Source organism: Lycium barbarum, chromosome 8, assembly GCF_019175385.1.
Source record: "Lycium barbarum isolate Lr01 chromosome 8, ASM1917538v2, whole genome shotgun sequence".
Classification (NCBI taxonomy): domain Eukaryota; kingdom Viridiplantae; phylum Streptophyta; class Magnoliopsida; order Solanales; family Solanaceae; genus Lycium; species Lycium barbarum.
In genome coordinates, this window is record NC_083344.1 from 9,792,862 (window position 1) to 9,815,253 (window position 22,392).

The window sequence follows — 22,392 nt, forward strand, 5'->3', positions numbered from 1 at the left end:
ATTAGTGTAGTTTCTCTTTTAGATATTGATCGAAAATGTTTACTCACGTTATTAACAAGAGGCTTAATATACATGTACCAAATCATGATATGTTTTTTTTTTTTTTCTTGGTAAATTGAGAAAAGCTCTTATTTGTAATTGATATACGCACCATCTTCTTTTTTGAAAAATTGTTTTTATTACATAGGGGTAGGGGAAGGGAAAATGAGGGGAAGGAATTATAATATGAGGATTAGAACCCTCACCAATAAGGTAAAAGTATAGGTAACCAACCAACTGAGGTACTAAGATCCCTGCACTCATTATCTTATTAAATTATTCGTTGTCATTTTTCTTTATAAGGGTTCTGAAAGATGTATATTTTAAAAAATGTTTATTCTCTTTTATTAAAGGCGTGATAAACAAAATTAAATAAGAATGTTTATTCTCCTTCTTAAATTTCATAATATTTAATTCATAGAACATTTCAATTTGTAATTTAACTTGTTTTCAGTCGTTGTGTTTTAACATATTTTGTACTCCCTCCTCTGTCACTAATGTGATATAGTTTGACTAGACACGAAGTTTAAGAAAGAAAGGAAGACTTTTGAAACTTGTGATCTAAAACAAGTTATAGATATTTGTATGGCTGTAAATCATTTTATAAGAGTAAAAGCTGAAGTTTTAAGTTTAAATTTACTTGCAAGCCTTTCTTATTAAAATCCATTTTTGTATGGCTTGATATTCCTTCTTCACGAAGAATTTCCCATCGGAGCTTTGATTTGGCTTGATATTTGAATTTTAAGAAATATTTAAATTCCTTCTTAAATTTCATAGGACATTTCGATTTGTAATTTAACTTGTTTTTGGTCACTCTATTTTAATATAAGTAGCAGATATTCCCCATGTTTTGTTAATGCTACACTATATTACACTCAACGCCTTTGTAAAATAAAAATATTATTCAAAAAAATGCTTGGGTAGGATCTATATTGTATAAGACAGATTAAGGTCTCATTTGTTTCCATTAAGATTAAGACGTCTGAATCTGAATACACATCTGAATATTAAGACGTGCATTAAGATTAAGATGTCTTGACCTGAATACACATCTGAATATTAAGATGTTGCTTCTACCTCTGAATACTGAATGGTTAAGATTGTTTGTTTTCAATATCTGAATATGCATAATTTTAAACATAATCAATATAAAATTAAAATAAAATTAGGAATTAAACTTTATATCAATAAAATATTTTAAAAGATCTCATTTCAGCTAAATGAATTTATTTTCTGATAGAAATTATGACTATTTAATATTTTAACAACACTATTACACGAAATATCAATCTTATCAAACTTGTCGAATGACCAAATTCTATCATATATACTAGCAAAAAGATTATCATAACTTAAACTTGGAATATAATATTACTTTATAATAATTGTGTATCAAAGTGATTACTGAAAAGGAATATTGTAACTTTTATAAATTATATCATACTTTAGCGTTTTGTCCTATAAACCTCATCCAAAAAGAAACAAAGAAATAAATTAATAATAAGCAAAATAGATGAGGAAAATATTGCCGTCATGTGGAACGATTTTTTTTGGTACAGTCCCATTATGACAGTCGAATCAACATCAACCAAACAATTTGATCGACTCCGTAAATATTTTAGAATAATATTAGTTTTAGAAGAAAAAGATGTGGTCATTGATTGATAGTTGGAGTAGCAGAGAGAGATGTGAATTTTTTTTTTTTTTGTACAGAAGAAGAGAAAGCGTAAAATTTGGCGGAAATAGAGGCGGATATATTTTAAGAGTCTAAATTGAGTTAAGACTTTATTACAGATTTGATTCATTCAGATCTATTCAGAACTTTCAAGAGCTTTTAAAAGAGAATAAACAAATGCACTTAATGGGCTGAATCTGAATAATTAAGATTCAGACCTACAAAACAAACACAATTAATGACTGAGTTATGAATTATTAAGATTCAGACCTCCATTAAGTGCAAACAAATGAGGCCTAAGTGTATGATTTTAGGGATGCATTTGAAGGTCGAGTCCGGAGCCAAAATGGCGTATTTTTGCAGCCATTAGCCCAAAATAGTATGCTTTTTTTTTAGACCAAAATTGGTATTTCGTTGGATAACCAACGAAATACCCACACACACACTGTTCCGGTGCCGAATAAATTGTTGCATTTTCTAGAAAACCTTTTTTTTCCCTTCCAATTTTAATTTTCCCCCAAATTGGCGGGAAATTTTCAGTTTTATTTACTTATAATATGATGATGCGCAATATACTTCAACATAAAAATTTCGGAGTAATGTAGTTGTGAATGTCAATTTTACTTATGTGGTTTCAATTTTTGAAAATAAAGCTGACTAATTTTCTCGACATATAGGATAAAACTATTTTTTTTTATCCTATTTCGTTTTTTAATATACGAAATGTAAAAAAAAAAAATTATAATTTCCTATTTCGTTGGTATATCAACGAAATACAATATATATATATATATATATATAATCCTATTTCGTTGATCTACCAATGAAATGCAAAAAACAAAAATATATAAAAATTCCAATTTACTTTTTAGATGAACGAAATGAATAAAAAAAACTATTTCGTTCATTGATTCACGAAATGCAAAAAAAAAAAAAACCTATTTCGTTGATCAATTCACGAAATGCAAAAAAAACAATTCTATTTCTTATTGGTCAACGAAATTAAAAAAAAAACAATTTCTTTCATTAATTTCATGAAATGCAAAAAAAAAAGTCTATTTCGTTCATTGATTCACGAAATGAAAACAAAAAACAGTTTCTTTCATTAATTTCACGAAATGCAAAAAAAAAAAAAAAAGCCTATTTCGTTGATCAATTCACGAAATGCAAAAAAAATAAAAAATAAGTCTATTTCGTTGACCAATTCACGTAACGCAAAAAAAAAAAAAAAAAATTTCATTAGTTTCACAAATTGCAAAAAAAAAAAAAAAAGAGCATATTTCGTGAATTGCACAACGAAATGCAATTCACTAAAAAATGAGGTCAATTGCATGAACACACAGTTTCTTTCACGAATTGCAAAAAAAAAAAAAAAAAACCTATTTCGCGAATTGCACAACGAAATGCAAAAAAAAAATTGTTGAATTTCGCTACATGTGTAGCGAAATGCAACAATTTATTCGGCACCGGAACAGTATGTGTGTGGGTATTTCGTTGGTTATCCAACGAAATACCCATTTTGGTCTAAAAAAAAGCATACTATTTCATTTTTTTGCACGGATTGCCCTTCTTTTGGGATGGTCTTTAAATTTTGCCCCTCATATTTGTGTTCTTTAAGTTTTGCCCTTCGCTTGGATACCTGAAGTTCTGGGTTCGAACCTCCGCTCAGGCATAAAATAAAAAAATAATTTTGCAAGGCAGGGCTGGGGGGTTATGCCGGATCCGGCATACAATCCTTAAGGAAAAACTAAAGTTATGCCAGAGGGGGCAGACTTTGCTTTGAGACATAATTTTTTATTTTTTTTACTTTTCAAGGCAAACTTTTAATTATGCCTTAAGGAATTCCGCTTTATGGGGCATACTTTTAGTTATGCCTTAACTAAAAGTATACCCCATAAAATATAACTAAAAGTATGCCCATAAGGCGGAACTTTTTATTAGGCAACACTAAAAGTTTGCCTTAAGGAAAAATTCTGCCTTATGAGGCATACTTTTGATTATGCCTTAATTAAAAGTCTGTCCCATAAGGCATAGTTCCTTATGGAAAAGTTTTGCCCCATAAGGCATAACTAAAACTATGTCTTGAGGAAAAGTTATGCTCCCTCCGGCATAACTTTAGTTTTTTCCTTAAGGACTTTATGCCGGATCCGACATATAATCCTTAAGGAAAAACTAAAGTTATGCCGGAGGGGACAGACTTTGCTTTGAGACATAAATTTTAATTTTTTTACTTTTCAAGGCAAACTTTTAATTATGCCTTAAGGAAAAGTTCCGCCTTATGGGGTATACTTTTAGTTATGCCTTAATTAAAAGTGTGCCCCATAAAATATAACTAAAAGTATGCCCCATAAGGCGGAACTTTTCATTAAGGCAACACTAAAAGTTTGCCTTAAGGAAAAATTCTGCCTTATGAGACATACTTTTAGTTATGCCTTAATTAAAAGTCTGCCCCATAAGGCATAATTCTTTATGGAAAAGTTTTGCCTGATAAGGCATAACTAAAACTATGCCTTGAGGAAAAGTTATGCCTCCTCCAGCATAACTTTAGTTTTTCCTTAAGGACTTTATGCCGGATCCGGCATACAATCCTTAAGGAAAAACTAAAGTTATGCCGGAGGGGGCAGACTTTGCTTTGAGACATATATTTTACTTTTCAAGACAAACTTTTAATTATGCCTTAAGGAAAAGTTCGGCCTTATGGGGCATACATTTAGTTATGACTTAACTAAAAGTGTGCCCCATAAAATATAACTAAAAGTATGCCCCATAAGGCGGAACTTTTCATTAAGGCAACACTAAAAGTTTGCCTTAAGGAAAAATTTTGCCTTATGAGGCATACTTTTGGTTATGCCTTAATTAAAAGTCTGCCCTATAAGGCATAGTTCCTTATGGAAAAATTTTGCCTCATAAGGCATAACTAAAACTATGCCTTGAGGAAAAGTTATGCCCCCTCCGGCATAACTTAGTTTTTTCCTTAAGGACTTTATGCCGGATCCGGCATACACTCCTTAAGGAAAAACTAAAGTTATGCTGGAGGGGGCAGACTTTGCTTTGAGACGTATATATATATATTTTTTTTACTTTTCAAGACAAACTTTTAATTATTCCTTAAGGAAAAGTTCCACCTTATGGGGCATACTTTTAGTTATGTCTTAACTAAAAGTGTGCCCCATAAAATATAACTAAAAGTATGCCCCATAAGACGGAACTTTTCATTAAGGCAACACTAAAAGTTTGCCTTAAGGAAAAATTCTGCCTTATGAGGCATACTTTTGGTTATGCCTTAATTAAAAGTCTGCCCCATAAGACATAGTTCCTTATGGAAAAGTTTTGCCCCGTAAGGCGTAATTAAAACTATGCCTTGAGGAAAAGTTATGCCCCCTCCGGCATAACTTTTAGTTTTTCCTTAAGAACTTTATGCCGGATCCGGCATACACTCCCTCCAGCCTTGCCTTGCGAATTTTTTTATTTATTTTATGCCTGAGCGGGGGTTCGAACCCAGAACCTCAGGTATCCAAGCTAAGGGCAAAACTTAAAGACCACAAATATGAGGGGCAAAATTTAAAGACCGCAAATATAAGAGACAAAAACTAAAGACCACCCCAAAAGAAGGGCAATTCTGCGAATTGCCCTACTATTTTGGGCTAATGGCTACAAAAATACGCCATTTTGGCTCCGGACTCTTTGAAGGTCAGTGATATAATCCTTTTTCTTCTTCTTATTTCTTTATTTCAGACTCGTCATCTTTGTTTGTTCATCATAGAGGATGAGTGATATTATCCTATTACAGATTTACAGTTATAAGATGTTCAAAGTTTCTATTGAGATCAGCTTCTGTAAGACAACGTTAAATTTTCTTGTAGTTCTCTTTTTATATATTGATTGACAATGTTTACTCACATTATTTAACACCATGCAGGCCTTTTCTTATTAAAACCCATTTTAGTATGGCTTGATATTTCTCTTCACCAAGAATTTCCCGTTAGAGGTTGATGGCTGAATTTGAACCTGTAACCTAAAGCAATTTTTGAACCCCCTTTATCAATTCACGATAACATCCCTTATGTCAATGGAATTCAACGTTTTACTTTTACATAGTGTAATTTTCAACAAAAGCTAGCCATCAAATTCCAACATCCAAGCAATATGCCAACACCAAACAGTAATTTTCAACAAAAGCGAGCCATCAAATTCCAACATCCAAGCAATATGCCAAGATCAGACAGTTTGGCAAGTCGAACTTCAGACCCGTTTGTCTAAAGTTTTTGAAAGCAAGCTAGACTAAAGATATTTTTGGAGCGGCTAAACTTAAAAATATTTATGAACTTTGGATATTCTTTAAATAGGGGTCGTCCAAGTGTTATATCTGCACTTGTCCTTTCAAAAACTCATTGATAGGTATTCACGGTATTGTCAGAATGAAATAAGATGCAATGCGACGGCTGTATTAAAGAACAGAAAGAAGAATATATACAACATATCATGTAGCAATTTTCTGGATTAGTCGGAAATCACTAAATGGGTCTCCAACAAAAGTAAATTCTCGCATTCAGCACTTCATACCAACAGTAAAATGCCCAAGTTATATGTCCCATGAGAGCCCACTGCAAATAGTACCCTTTATGTTTGAGATTATTTGGTATTTAAGTGACTAGGTAATAAAACCAACTCCATTTTTTTATATGCCCATCTTAATTCTTTCTGCCTATGCTATCGATGGAAACTCAATTCAGAAATAGTCAACATTCAAATCTTTCAGCTTTACTCTTTCCGGAATCTTCCAGACTCTATTCACCCATTGTTGTATCTCACTGCAAGTTGGAAGCTTCACCATATTTTCCCTGAATGATCCCAATAAGCATCTGCGAAGAAACTACTCCGCTTCTGAGAGAGCTATTTTCAACATGAACTCTATAACAAGTCTGCCAAATCTCAGCAGCTATTTCGATTCCTCCTTTGGGCATTTCTCTAGTGTCATTGTCCACCTTTGCTGGCATTGTCCGATGTTTCTTTGCAAAGTCCTGCCATTCAGCATTTTCTCTAACTTCTGATATGATGATCGAAGTCTTGCTATTATTACCTTTAAAGGCCACCACTCTGATGTATCTTCCCATTCTACTGAAGTTTTGAAATATATGCTACAAGTATATCTGACTTCCATTTTCCCAGCTGCTCCATACATCTGCATAAATCCAACATATCATTCTTGTTAAAGGACACTCTGCTCACAAAATTACTCCGTCTCTCCATCACTTTGAACCAATTCTCACTGATTTCTATCACTTCAAAAGTATTGTCTATGTTGCTCGGACTCGGGTGCGGGTGTCGGATACGGGTATGGATCTAGAGATCGGACTCGGCATGATCTAAATTTTAAGATTCGTGGGTACGGATCCGGGTACGGATACGGGTGCGGGGATTCGGCAAAAATAATTCAAAATTCTAATAATATAGCTACAAGAATATGCCTAGATTATGAGAGCTTTTTGTGGAAGCACCTACATGTAGTTTGTACCAGACATGTGATTCAATATTCCATTCTACTAGGTGCTAGACTGCGTGCTCCGAGAAACTAGTTAAATTTTCTACATAATATTGAAGGTATGCCATCTCATGTCTTCAAATCTCTACCTTTTGCTATCTTGAGAAATCACAATCTCAAATTTTTTCTTTAATTTGGTCATGAATTTCGGTCAAAGTATCCGATGTCTATTGACCGGATCCGACACGAATTCCGTACCCAAACCCGTGTCGTGTCGTGTCGGACACGGGTACGGCGGCAAAAGTGAAGGGTCCGAGCAACATTTGTTACAAGAGAAAAACACTGTTGCTCTACCCATGTCACCTTGTTGGTCTACCGCAAACACTTTTCTCTTTGCCATAAAGTAGGCCTTAAATTAGAGAATGTATGTAGTAAACCCAGCAAAGGTGCGCAGATGTATCGGGTATAAGCAACAGGCTGAAAGAAAGAAAAGAGATCACAAAAGCAGGAGAAGAGAAACGGGGAGAGGAATATGGATGGTCTCACATTTCCCGAGAGAGAAAAGTTCCACCATAACAGTTATATATAGAGAAACCAAATATTCCCCAGGCGGAGTGTTTCACGCGTTAGCTGGACCCCTGATATGCGTAGACCAAGGGCGAACACTCATCGTTTACGGCATGGACTACCAGGGTATCTAATCCTGTTCGCTCCCCATGCTTTCGCACCTCAGAGTCGGTAGGGACCCAGAGAGCTGCTGCACTTGTCATAGGAGCGAACCCTACCCTCTTCAGTCAAATAGGGACGAGCTCTTTTTTGCTCAAGAAGGAAAACTTACTAATAATTAGGAACCTAAACCAGATCATTTCTGACTATGTTAGAACCTGCCTTAATCTTTCGACTAGCGTAAAGAACCACAAAATGCTCTTGAGAATATGTCAACATTAATCCCTAAAAAACAAGACGAAACACCACTTGTATTGTTCAAAGAAATTGCCATCTAAAACAACATCCCGTTATAAGCACACAGAAACTGGAAAAGCAGTGCAGTATGCCACATCCAGAGGCGCATACCAATACTAGAAGAGCCCAGTAATTCAAATATCTACAAGATTAAGCGCTTGATCCATTTATTATTGTCATCATCATCTAGTAAACTCCTTGTATATAAGCGTTTACAAGGTTCAGCTCGTTCCTGTGATCACTTGCAACAGCACGAACAACATCACCAACAGACACCAAAGAAGCTTTTAAGTTTACCTCTTCTGTAATACCGTCCCCAACTTTGATTGACTTGGATGATCTTCCCTGTGCTATGATTTTCCTGAGAAGAGTTCAAGAGAGATAATGTGAAAGAGGAGAAAAGAAAGAGAAGAAAGTAAGTAGATCATTTGGTAATAAATTGCATATGATGACCTATTTGTTTTTTTGATCGTAACATATGGCCAACTATTTGTGTTGGCATCTAGTAAATCATCCTGTAAATACTTTATTACACTCATGAATGAGAAACAAAAGATCATAGCTGACATTCAAATGATTCTAGAGACGAGGTTAATTTTTTGATAGAACGAGAACACAGTGAAAAACTAAAGAGAGAAGTAATTAAATATATGTTACTCCTATCGTATAGTGTCCAGAGGATTCAATATTTCAAAGACAACAAATATCTGTAATGACAGCTATGACGAAGCTACACATGCAGACACGATCATAGAACACTCTCAAAATTCAAAAACTAGTAGAAGCAAAGAGGTCACATCACCAACTCTAAAAGCCAGTCAAGAAGAAGCTGATACTCCCTCCGGTTCAAAAAGAGTGTCCACTTACCAATTCAAGAAAGAATTAACCTTATTTTTTCAGATTTGCCGTTATTAAGTGCTAAGTGACGATATCCCAATACCTATTTAACTAGGGGCAGTTTAGTCAAATTAGCTATTTTTTTTTATTTTTTTTGGGAATTAACATTTTCTTAAGGGTGTGCAAATGGCTAAGTGGACACTCTTTCTGAACCGGAGGGAGTATCTTTTAGAATTGGTTGAGAACTCATTCTCTAATGATTCCAGCTATTGATTTAAGAACCATAAAGCCAATACTGAATTTACCAGGGAAGCAAAAGGGAAAGGAAGCAGTAGCAGTAGATTGCTTGTTCTTCCATCTTTTTAGTTCTTAGTTTGTTGAAATATTCCTTTTTCCTCTCCTCCGCCTTTTCAGAAACCATGAGAAAACAACATGGCCAGAGGGTGCCTTAAATGTCAGTCATCAGAATGAATTTTCTGCAGTGGTAGTTCTCTCCGGAAACCCATGGGCACTCTATTCTCCTAATTTCGTTTCAACGATCAAATAGTACAACAACAATTATTACACGTCAATCCCAAACTAGTTGGGATAGACACAATGAATCTTTTGCATTTATTCCGCTCTATTAGGACCCATTTCGTTCTTCAACAATCAAGCCGAACAATCATCCTTGGGTAAATCGGGAAACCAAATAAAACAGTTCCAGAGTGTAATAAAGGAAGAAAAGAGCTCACTGTCAACAGCGAAAAGCCATTTCTTGAATTCCGATACACAAAAGAAAGCTTTTTTTTATTCTAAAATGGAAAGAAAGCATTTTGATACCCATTGGCACTACCATGAGTTACGGAAAATTTCAGAGTATAATTTTTGGCTCCATCTTGTAGAAGCCATTACACTGAATAAGAGTTCCCAGATTACACTGTCAAAGTATTGTAATGGATAAAGTATTCTATTACTACTGTTAGAGCATCTATCATTATTAATTGTACTCCGGAAGGTTGTTGCCTGACTCAGACGGGTCTAATGCAAGGTGATTGAGCAGTCTCGCCGTACCTTTTTTATTCTTGCTTCTCTTGTCACCCAAACATCTACCATTCCTCTCCATCCAAATAGACCAGAAAAGGCAGGAAGGTATAGCAGTCACGTGGTGCTTGTTGACCCTTGATGAAGACTGCTTAGTGCAAGTTTAATGCATCCTTGCATGATCCATCTTCAAACTCCCAATTGAATAGGTCCTTCGTAGGACCAATGACCTTTATTTTGACAATATTACTAATCTATGAAAATGTCAATTCCCAATAAGCATCCAGTACTCTTGGATCATATATAAACTTACAACAATATATTCTTAAATAATTGAGTTAATGGTCAAAAATACACCTAAACTATCACTTTTGCGAGTTTCATACCTCAAATATCCGTTGTCCCCTTTACCTACCTAACTATCACTCTGTTTGTATGAAAACACACCTCGATGTTGAGTTGGCCAAATATTTGTTCCCAATCGACAATTGGCATGTGGAGGGCAACTCAACATGGAGGTGTGTTTTAATCTAAGGAGAGTGATAGTTTAGGTAGGTAAATGGAACAATGGATAGTTGAGGTATGAAACTCGTGAAAAGGTAATAGTTTAGGTGTGTTTTTGATCATTAACTCAAATATGATGTTGACCATTCATCTATAGTATATCCTATCAGATTCAAACTTGTTTTGTTTCAATTTCAGGAAAACCAAAATTATTCATACCATATGGTTCGGGCAGAAGGATGGAGTTGACCTTGTCAGCTCTGGTGTTCCATTAATGGAAGATGTAACTACGACTTTTAGAAACTTCCGAAAAAGATTGTTCATGTAGCAATTTCTAAGTTAAAGCAGTTGTTATTGATTCTTAAAAAAAAAAAAACAGAAAATGATAATAACTGAAGATAACAATTAAAAAGAGCATACCTGAAGATAACTAAATAGCACTGAAAATGATATTAGTAGACTTATAACGTGTATACGAAGGAAACTCACCATTATTATTATTTTTTAAATCGGTATGGTAACAATTTTTGATAAAGGTAACTATGGCATGGTCACAATTTTTTCTCATATTAAGAGTGCAATAACATTTGAATTCTAAGAAAAAGAAGACGTGATTAAAAAAAAAAAAACACAATATCAAAATTGACGTACCTCCACAATTGGCCTGCCTAGAAAACTCAAGCAACGATCTAATTGCTATCACTTCTGCATTGCACTGGATACCAGTTCTTTTGCAGGGATAAAAGGGAAATTGTATCACAGCCATAGTGTAGCCGAATAAACCAAGGGGAAGAAATATTCACTTCTTATTTTCCGAGTGAAGCTCTGGTATCATGTCAAGGACGGAAGGATTCTCCCTTATAACGTTTATCAATAACTCAGTTGTAGTTGCATCAACTGAGAATCCCCTTCCAGCCATTTCCTTCATGAGAATTGACATTTCACTAGTTTTGCTGCACCTAAGAAATCCTTGCACAATAACATTGTAAGTGACATTGTTTGGTAAACAACCGTTTTCTTCCATCTTTCTCAGAATATCTTTAGCTTCATCTAACAACCCTTGAAGACAAAATCCACTTATCATAGTATTGTACGTTCTAACATTCGGAAGCAATCCCATTAAAGAAAGCTTCTCGAAAATCGCATGAGCTTCATCGAGTTTACCATTTTTGCACAATCCATTAATGACAACATTGTAAAATTCAATATTTGCATTTTCTCTCTTTTTCCCCAACTTATTAAAGAGTGATACAGCTTCTTCAACAAGTCCATACTTAAAATAAACATTGAGCAAAGTGCCATAAGTGTATAAATCAGGTACGGGTCCCGCAGATAGCATCTTGGCATAAATCTTTTTTGCATCGCCAATTCTTCCAACTTCAAACAGACCTTGCAAGATAGTATTGTAGGTAAAGATATCAGGTTTTGATCCCTTTTGAGAAATTTTACCAAGCAATTGCATGGCCTCATCCATTTTCTTTTCCCTACAGTATCCATTTATTAATATGTTATAGCTAATAATGTCAGGTTCAATGTTCTTATCTTTCATGGAATCAAAAACCCTCTTTGCTCTATTCAGTTGTCCATGCAAACAATATCCATTCATTATTGCATTGTAGGTGAATACATCAGGCTCTGCACCTTTTTCGATCATGTGTTTCATTACTTCCTCGGCATCTTCAACTTTCCCTTCTTTGCATAGTCCGTCAATCATCATGCTGAAGGTGCGCACATTTGGATATATATTATGATTTACCATCTCAGAGAACAATGTCCTAACCTTTTCCCACTGGCCAAGCTTGCACAAACCATCAATCAAGGAACTATACGTGACTATGTCCGGAGGAATGCCTTTCAGCTTCATCTCGTTCAAAAGGTTGATAGCCATATCTAAGTTTCCATCTTTACAAAGGGCATCTATAACAATGCTGTAGGTATATACGTTGGGCTTAGTGTTCCCTTGCTCCATTAATCGGAGCAAACTTAGAGTTTTTTGAGTATGACCCCTTTTACTAAGTCCATTCATGACAGTTGCATGCATGACTTCGTCGGGCTCACAAATCTTCTCTCTCACCAATTTTTTGAACAATTCAACCGCATCTTTAACCTTATTTTCAGCCAAGATTCCCCTAATTAGGGTGTTAAAGGTGACAACATTAAATGGAATGCCATTCTTCAAATAAATGGGTAACACCGAAAATGCACAATCAGCAGATGCATGAGGCAATAACTATTAATGATGACACTCAAGATGAATCCATTAATTGGGATGCCCAAAATCCACATTTCTTGAAAAAGAGAAACGACAATAGAATAATGCTTCATATTGAGCATGGTCTTAAATAATTTAGAGAAGTCGACAACAGAAGGAAGAGGCTGCATTCTCACCATTTGATGAAACAGAGTCACGGCATCATCTAAGCACTTGACACTCTCAATCTTTGTATTTAACCCAAGTTTAGGATTTACTGAAATGGATTTATTACTATGGGTTGAAGAATAAGCTCTAATTGTTGTAATTGCTGAACATGAATGGGAAATAGCAAAGAAAGAGACAAATGGAGTAGCGTTACGAGGGAAACACAGAGAAATCTTCTTATCTCAGTGATTTTTTCACAATTACTCCTCTTCACTTGAAAAGTGGTGTTCGATTTCGGTGTGCCCTAATTTCCATATTCTATTCTATTTTAGTGTTTTCGATAATTTACAATTTTGTACTTATTTTATTTCCATGTTAATTTATGTGTCATTATTTGACTAATCACCGAGTTTAAAAAAGAAACCATAGACTTTTAAATTTGTGATCCAAAATATACCTTAGATATTTGTGTGATTGTAAATCATTTCATAAAGTTAAATTATTTTTAAATATTGAAATATGACATTCTTTTTTTAACAGATTAAAAAGAAAAGTGCGACACATATATTGGGCCAACGGCCGGCGGGAGTATTAATTATTGAGTTGAAAACTTTAAGAAATTATTAGTGGCTACACAACTTTTAAAGTATGTGTTGATTTTTATCATTAGTTGACATAGTAATAATTAGAAGTGATATAGTAAAATTGACATTTTAATCATGGCTTAGTGTTCCCCTCTTCTATTAATCGGAGCAAACTTAATGTTTTTCGAATGTGGCCACTTTTGTTGAGCCCGTTCATGACGGTTGCATACATGACTTCGTCGGGCTTACAAATCTTCTCTCTCACCAATTTTTTGAGCAATTAAACTGCATCTTTGACCTTGTTTCAGCAAAGATTTCCCTAATTAGCGTGGTAAATGTGACATTATTAAATGGAATGCCATTATTCAAGTGAACGGGTAACACTGAAAATCCAAAATCAGCATGATGCATCAGGCAATAACTGTTAATCACACTATTCAAGATGAATCCATTAATTGGGAAACTCAATTTCTGCATTTCTCGGAAAAGAGAAACAACAGTAGAGTAATGCTTCCTATTTAAAATAGTGTTAAATAATTTAGAGAAATATACAAGAGAAGGAAGAGGCTTAATTTTAAGCATTTGATGGAAGAGACTCTAAACACTTGACATTCTCAATCTTTGTATTTAACCTAAGTTTACCCTTCACTGAAGTGAATTTATTAGCATGGCATGAAGAATATGGTCGGATTGACCTAATTGGAGAACCAGAAGTGGAAGAGATAAAGGGAATAATATCATTGTGAGCAGGGGCGGATGCAGTAAGAGGCCAGGGTGTTCACCCGAACACCCTGGACAAAAAATTACAGTGTATATTTAGGGTAAATTTTCTGTGTTCATGTACATATATTAACTTTTGAACACCCTGAACATATATTACAATGTATATTTAGGTCCAGTTATTTTTCCGAACACCCTGAGTGAAAATCCTGGATCCGCCACTGATTGTGAGAGTGACGCAGACAAATTCTTTTCATCTTCAATGAATGAGTTGCCAAAAATTTCCCAACATGTGAGAGTGAAGAGGATTCAAGTGTTTACGAAAGGGAGTTTGGGTTAATAGGTCACTTGTGAACGAGTTGGGGTTAGTACATAGAAAAAAAGGGTCATATTTCATTATTATTGAAAGAGATTAATATTGCCTTCAGTTATATTATCGGTTCATATTTAGCCTTAGGGTCGTTTCATATGCAGAATAAGGTGGAATATCCCGATATTAAGTTTGGATAAATTTTATATCTTGTTTGGTTGAGGTATAAACTTTATATCCCAGTATAAATTTATACCTTCAACCAAACAAGAAATAAAATTTATCCCAAACTTAGTCTTGGATAACCCATTTTATCTCAGGAAGCTTGGTATTATTTTATTCCACCGCTCAAGTGGATAAATTAGTCAACGGATTATAATTTCGAGAATAGCTTAGTCCGTGTACCAAACGACTCCTTAATATTATATTATCGATCCATATATGTCTTTTGTCACGACCCAATTTGTGAATCGTGATGGCACCTACATTGTCCCCCCATGCAGGCGAACCATTCCCAAATCATATTTAGTCATTATAAGAACAATGTGAAAATAAACAATGATTTAGCTAACAGATTCAAATTATATAAATGATAAGTGCAGAAGTAATAGCAACCCCAAAATATGATTTGGACTAGTACAAGAGCAACTATTATATAGATACAACTCTGATAGAAAGTACAAATCTCAAAATATCAATACTGTCTTACAAAGTAGACAGTTAAATACAAAGAAGAGTCTCCGGGTTGCGGATCTAGCCCAAAAGCTCACCCTAGAATCTCTTTCAAGTAGACTCAGATCATTCTCGAGGACGGGAACTGGAACTAGTAACAGACTCTGCACTTAAAAGAGGAGTACAACAAGAGTAGCATCTGTACAAACAATAAGTACTGGTAGGTGTCATAGGCCAACAACAATTAGTTCACATATATAAAGAAAGAAATCAACAAGTAGGCAGATAGGCAATCAAGCATACTTACAAATCACATTGTCATAATAATCAAGGACTTCCACCCACGCATACATAATACAGAAACTCACTTTCCAAGTCACAGGTGAAACTTCTAAACCACAAGTCTGTCGAGTCTCAATAATCTCAAATCGCTAATCACGAATCCAAGTTCTGAACCTAGGCAGAGTCGCTAATCTACAATCTGGTCCAGTCTATAATCAGATCTATGCCACAACAATAGTGCAAACAAACCATACCAAATCAAAAATAAAGAGTCATATGATGATGCAGGATGAAATGTAATGATGTCCAATGCAATGCACTGACCAAATATCTCAAACCTATACACATATGCTAAAGGCATTGTTCGCACAATAGTCATGATCTGTGGGGTACCCATGGCGTCGATGTACCGGTTGCTCCGGAACGGACCTCGAATCACGAGTTCATACAATAGGTCGCACCCTCACCCCTGTCAAATATGCCTTATACATATCACAAGATAGGCCACATCCTCACCCCCTATCAAAGGTGCCTTATACATATCACAAGATAGGCCACATCCTCACCCTTTGTCAGATGTGTCTTGTATATATATATATATATATATACAAGATGAGTATTCAAATGTGGTTCAACTATAGAAACCCTAATTTGGAACGTCAACACATATGTAAGCATGAGGAATGTGAACGAAGGAATAATACTCAACCCTGGAATAAATCGATGAACAAGTTCAATCAGCATAGAGAGTCTACGACACCCTTTACTTCCAAATGTAGCAAGTACACCACACACTAAGTCTTGTGTTCCAAAGTGCTCCATTTTCTCATTTATCGTCATCAGTACCAAGTCATTATTCGATATCAATAAACATGTGAAATGAGAATGTATGCCATGCATGCTACCATCATCAACAGTAAATCATAATCTAGATTTCAACCGTGTATTATCATAATTATACAACACGATTTAGGCCTAATCTCATTATCATTTCTTTCTCTGATGATAAATGACACAACAAGAGAGAAATGAGTGGAACACGTATCACAACACAACAATTAAGGCAACAAGCCTAATCACATTAACAGGGCAACAATCCACAATAAAAAAAAACCAACCTAATAGAATTCCATCCCAAATCCATACCCGAAGTCCTAGCATGCTTTCCCCGTCAATATCTAACTCCCACATATGTTTCACTAATTGGAGTCTAACCAAAAGGTAAGCCGTAACCTTCCTCAATGCTGAGCTTGTTCCATGAACTGCCAAATCTAAGTCTTGCCCTTCCAAAGTGCCTAGGATCGCTCGTAATCTAACAATTAGCAATGCTAAGTAAGCAAATGACTATAATAAACCAACTAATCGAAAGAAGAATCGATTCGAAAAAAGTTAATCAAAATACCCCTAACGAGTCATGAGGGCAAAACGGGAAATTAAGGGTGAAATTACCTCACCAAAAGTCTCATTAGTCAATATCCTTAATCACATGAAGTTATGGTACCTCAATTTTAACAAATCAACCAAAACCCCCAAACTAGTGAGGACCCTTATTTCTAGGATGTGATTTAAGAACTCAAAAGAAGATTCAAGCCTAGAAGCTAATAATCCTTTGATTAAGTATTAGATATCAGAATTTACCCAACTCAATGTTACGCCCCAAAATGGGTTGCAACGTGACCTGCACCCAGTGCCTACAAACTTGCACCAAACGAACCGTTATGACATAATAAGTAACCCCAACTCATATTCACCCAACTCAATTAATTAACTTAAATAACAATATGAGACAAAATAAAATAACTCCCTTCACGATCAAAGTACATCAAAACGTCAAGTAAACATAAGTAGAAATGTCATTCGCTTTGCCATATGAGTACCCACTGCCCAAAATGATACAAAGTTTCTATGAAGCCTCTATGTCGCTACAAATGAAATAATAATGTTATGGGGTCATCCCGCACTATATAAAAGTATACAAATGAAATAGAGTGATCCACGAGTGCAAAAGTGGGCCCACCAGAAGTAGAAAGTTGCAAGAACTCTAACCCGCACGTTGACCGTCCTGCACCTGATCGCCTACTAAACTTGACATCATTTAAAACAAACGACGCTTGAGTATTGGAATACTCAGATATGCGTCATAGATGCCACTCGTGGTGGGGTAAGAGTTATATAATATAAATGAAGGAAATAACAAGTGCATGAAAGACAAATCAAATAAACAATATAATTCACTAGAGCATGTAATGAAACACCAGGTACTTTATAACACATTTAGGATTTTAAAACATCTCAAGTGTCATAGTTCTGATCCATATTTCGAGTCTCAAAATATGTGATGTAGACACTCGGGATGCCATCCGCAAGGATTGACGTGCTCTCCCAGCCAGATAGGCTATGATATACCGGGGTACAGAATCCACTAGCTCGGTTATCCCCTCGACCTGGTGAGCAATGGTACACCGGGTGTAGAACCCACAGGTCTGGTCATCCCCTCGACCGGATGAGCAAATAAATATCAAATTCTTAGCATTTGGTCATATCTATTTCATTAATCAAACTAGAGTAAATCAAATCGATTCAAAGTATTGGAGTAGTTTTAAAACATAAAAGTAGCTAGAAGCTCAACATATCTTGAAGTCTAATCAAACTAGAGTAAATCAAATCGATTTAAGTATTGGAGTAGCTTTTAAAACATAAAAGTAGCTGGAAGCTCGACATACCTTGAAGTCTAATCAAACTAGAGTAAATCAAATCGATTTAAGTATTGGAGTAGCTTTTAAAACATAAAAGTAGCTAGAAGTTCGACATACTTTGAAGTCTCCTTAATTAAACTAGGAGTCATTCCAAGCATTTCAAATGATTCTAACAACTTCAATCTACATAAACAAACTCGTATTCATCAACAATGTATCACAACTATGCCAATTTAACCAGCTAAGTGTCCAACACTTAGGCAAAATTTTCAAAAATTCAATGTTCATGTGATATCTTGGTTAAGCACTAGAATTAATTCCATCAATAATGTTGATACATTTATTTGAGCCGTAAAAGTCCACCATTTAAACCCATAGACACTATTCATGATCTCTTTCACTAATTTCTTCCCTTTTATTACTATCAAGTTAGGCTTTTGTATTTAAGGTCACTCCAACCACCACCAACTCAAATAATACCTTTCACCACCATAGATACTCATAAAGAACTCATATTTATAATTTATAAATGTAGAAATTACCTTCTTGAAGAAAAACCAAAATTCTAACTTTAGGAATTTTCTTTGGAGATCCTTGATGTTCTTGTTAAAATCTAATCAATCCAAAATGTAATGGTGCTAATATGGGTGTTAACTAACATATCTTAACAAAAATAGCTTGCAGAATTTTACCTTGAAATACCCAGAGATGAGAGCTTGGCCGAGACCACCGAGAATTTGTTTTGTTTCGAAATGCACTGCTCAAGTAAAACATATGAAGGGCAATGTTTCTGGTCTTATTTTGTACTATCTAGTGGACACGTAGGGCCCCTGCGATTAGCCAAAAAGGATCTCACTGGGTTTGAAATGTTACAGGTATTTGTATACACTTGGTTCAAGCTCAATTTGCTATATAGGAGCTTTATTTTCAGAAGTTTTACTTTGCCATTCTTTTCTTTCAATATAAGGGCAATTTGATTACATTATAAATGTCTTGCATGATGATTAGGTTCATCATTATAGGTTGTCTCACACTGTATTGACTTTGTACAAAACTTTGAGGTCCATCTTCTCTTTTGAGCATAATTGAATATTTATACTCCGTCTATGTACCTCTGAATCGTGTCATATAAGTATTAACATGTCCGATAGTACTTTTCTTACATTTTCATCATTGTTGGTATGCAAAAAAAAAAAATCTATATTCGTCAGCGCGCTTAAAATATTAAACTTAAATCGAAATTTTCAAGGACGCTGCACTCAGATTGATTAAGAGAGGTTTAAAATCAAACTTAGGGTTTATAGACGCTTCTTCCCCAAATATTCATACAAGAACTACCATGGAATCTTAAGTAGAAAAGAAATACAAGATTAGGGAGATGAGAACCCCCAAGATGCCTCCATGAAGATGTTCTTCAAGAATCGCCCTAACTGTTTTTAGTATAAAAGGTTCTTAGGTGTAGGGAACTAATGATTCGGACTTAGGGATTTAAAATAAGAACTCATCCCGTCATCTCGCCACGGAGTTCGAAATGTTTGCCATGGGGGAACTTCATTAAAAGGCAGACACTTGCCATAGCAGTTTGAGAGACCGCAAAAGCGGAGATACCTGAATCTGAGTCCTGCAGCTTTCTCCTATTTTTCATCACACTCTTATGTTCAATGATTCATCCAAAAACAAAACAAATCAACAAAAGTCTACAACCAACAGTCATATAAAGCAAGCCTGACAAGGGCAAAAATCATCCAAATCAACATTACAAATCCAAAACACAAGAAAAATCAACAAGAAATTGTTTAAACATCTAACCAAGCAAGGCAACCAAAACAGAAATTGTTTGAAAATAGAAAGCCCCACAAGGGCAACCAAAGCAATATCATGAGGAGGGAAGACTCTCTAAGCTGCCAACCTACTACTCGTACCATTATCATTCGAGCTACCGACATCATCGCCTAATCCACCCTAGCCACCATCACTCCGGGCCACACTCTTGAAGAAATACTGCTCTGAATCGTCATCATCCTCCACCAGGATCTGCTCATGGGGGTGCATACTCCTCCACCCTCCCTTGATACCCCTCTAAGCCTTAATGTGAAGCTTGTCACGAGACTTATTCTTCACTTTCTCTCTGTTAAAGTCCATGCGATGCGAAGCTCGTCATGGTTCTTTTCTAGAGTGGTATAAGAAGTCTGTAGAGTGGTGAGCAACTCACCCATCTTTTTCTAGGTTTCAAAATAATCTTTCATTTCCTCCTGAGTGGGGAAACCAATAGCAACTCTTGATGAGGTAGACCCATCAGAAGTCACAAATATCTTCCGAAATATCGAGATCATCTCATCGAAGCGCGAGGCCAAGTGCTAAAAAGGACCCTGGATACGAGGATTCTCGGTCCTAGCCTTATGATCTGCCCCATCCCCGACCTCAGTATCGGCCCCGGCTCTGCTCTCTCACTATCTTGCGTCGTGTACCTTTCTTTTCTTTCTGTTGTTGACCATGATACCTTGACCTTTCACTCGTGGTGGATGAAATGGAGAATCAGAATCGACCTAAGTCATTATCACCCTCCCTGGGAACCTTGGCCCTTCGACATAAGGCAGTGATAAGTGATGCAAACATCAAGCTCGTTCCACTAAACTTCAAAAACTCTTTCCACTCCTGAATTGTCTGAGAGCCCACATTCACTGGTATGTCATCAAGGATGCAAGCAACCACAAGATCCTAGGTGAAGGTCACATCATGGGTATTCCCAAAAGAACGGATCTGACGGGAGATAATACTTAGCCATCTTTTCACCTCCACAGTAAAAAGGGTGCTTTGGATCGCAACCTTGCCATGAACCCTAAGAACCTCCCGCACATCATCATCATGCACTAGTTTGGAAGCCAACCACACCGAGTCTTTCTCAGCTACCTTAAATGCTAAGGGCTTATCTGGGTGATTATCTAGCCTATACACCCTGTTAATCGCCTTTAACCCCACTTTCACTGGAACACCTCTTATAATGATCTTCGGCTTGGGAGAATTCCAATCAATCGTGGGCAACATAGCATAGAACTCCTTCATCCATGCTTCATTACAGTCACCGGGATCCCAGGCCAAGCGAGTCCACTTGATCCTTATCAATCTATCACGAAAGTCCGGAGCACGAGTGTCTACGTTGGCCATATCAAAACCCTGTTCCAATAGTAGGGGCATAGTCATCTGGCTTAAGTGTAAGCATTTGCTTTGAGAGGTGGGAAGCTTCTCATATGTGGGGACATCTTTGTCTTGCGGTACCTCTTCTTGAATTTGAGCTACATTACCTGTAAAAGAGATTGAAACGCGTTAGATTTTGTGTCACCCAAGTTCAGTATCAATTCTAGTACGTTACAGTGGAAATAACTCAGTAAAACGATCAGCGTATCATAATATTAAGCTATAATTTCTAGTGACTGATGTTGTAGGCGCCATTGTAGCGGTCAATCAGACTGTTGTAGCAGTACCGCAGTAGCGATCACAGACCACTGCAACAATCATACCCAATTTCTCCCAATACCGCTTCGGCACAGGCCTGAGCGCCACAGCGAGGTTATCGTGGCGGTTGACTAGCTGCTGCAACGGGCTCATCTTCTTCGCAGAAGACCGAAAATTTTAGAATTCAACTTCGATTTTTGACTCAAAAACTTGTTTTTAGGTACGGATAGAGCAGATATTAAGCATGCATGATGTTTACAACCTATGGAAAATAATTTCTAGCAACAAACAACCCCAAATTGATTAATGCCAAACATTCTTTTTCCAAAATAAAAATTCTTTACTATGCTTAAGTTTCATGGTTCAAATCTGTGCACTAAGTACGAAACATTTGATGTGAGGGTTATTCTAACGTTAGAAAAGTGGTGTATTCCAGTTCGCCAACACCCATAAAGTTCATCAACCAAAACCCAAGAAAAATCCAAACTTTTGCATTGTAAATCCGGTCTTTCCAAGCATATTTATTCGAAATTCTAATTCTACTACCTATTTACAAGTTGAAGGGAATCCGTTGTTTGATTTCTGAACGAGAATTGTTCTTGTTGTGTATTACCTCTAAGATTCCTTTTCTTCCTTTTTGGGAGAAAGTTATGAGCTGTGGTTTAAGTTTTGTGGTATATGATGAAGTGTGGGAGTAATGGAAGGGTTTTATTTGTGTTTTATAAGGAGTGGGAAGTAGAAGTCAATAGAGATTTTGGAGAGGTTTTCATATTTGAGTAGTGAGAGTGAGAAG

General features: G+C 35.9%; 2 pseudogenes; both read right to left on the reverse strand.

Moving 5' to 3' along the window:
- The window catches only part of LOC132607668 (pentatricopeptide repeat-containing protein At5g16640, mitochondrial-like), a 32,914-nt pseudogene extending 21,625 nt beyond the window's left edge, over nucleotides 1-11,289 (reverse strand).
- On the reverse strand, nucleotides 7,821-21,752 carry LOC132607669 (putative pentatricopeptide repeat-containing protein At1g12700, mitochondrial; annotated as a pseudogene).
- Nucleotides 21,753-22,392: the final 640 nt, after the last annotated feature.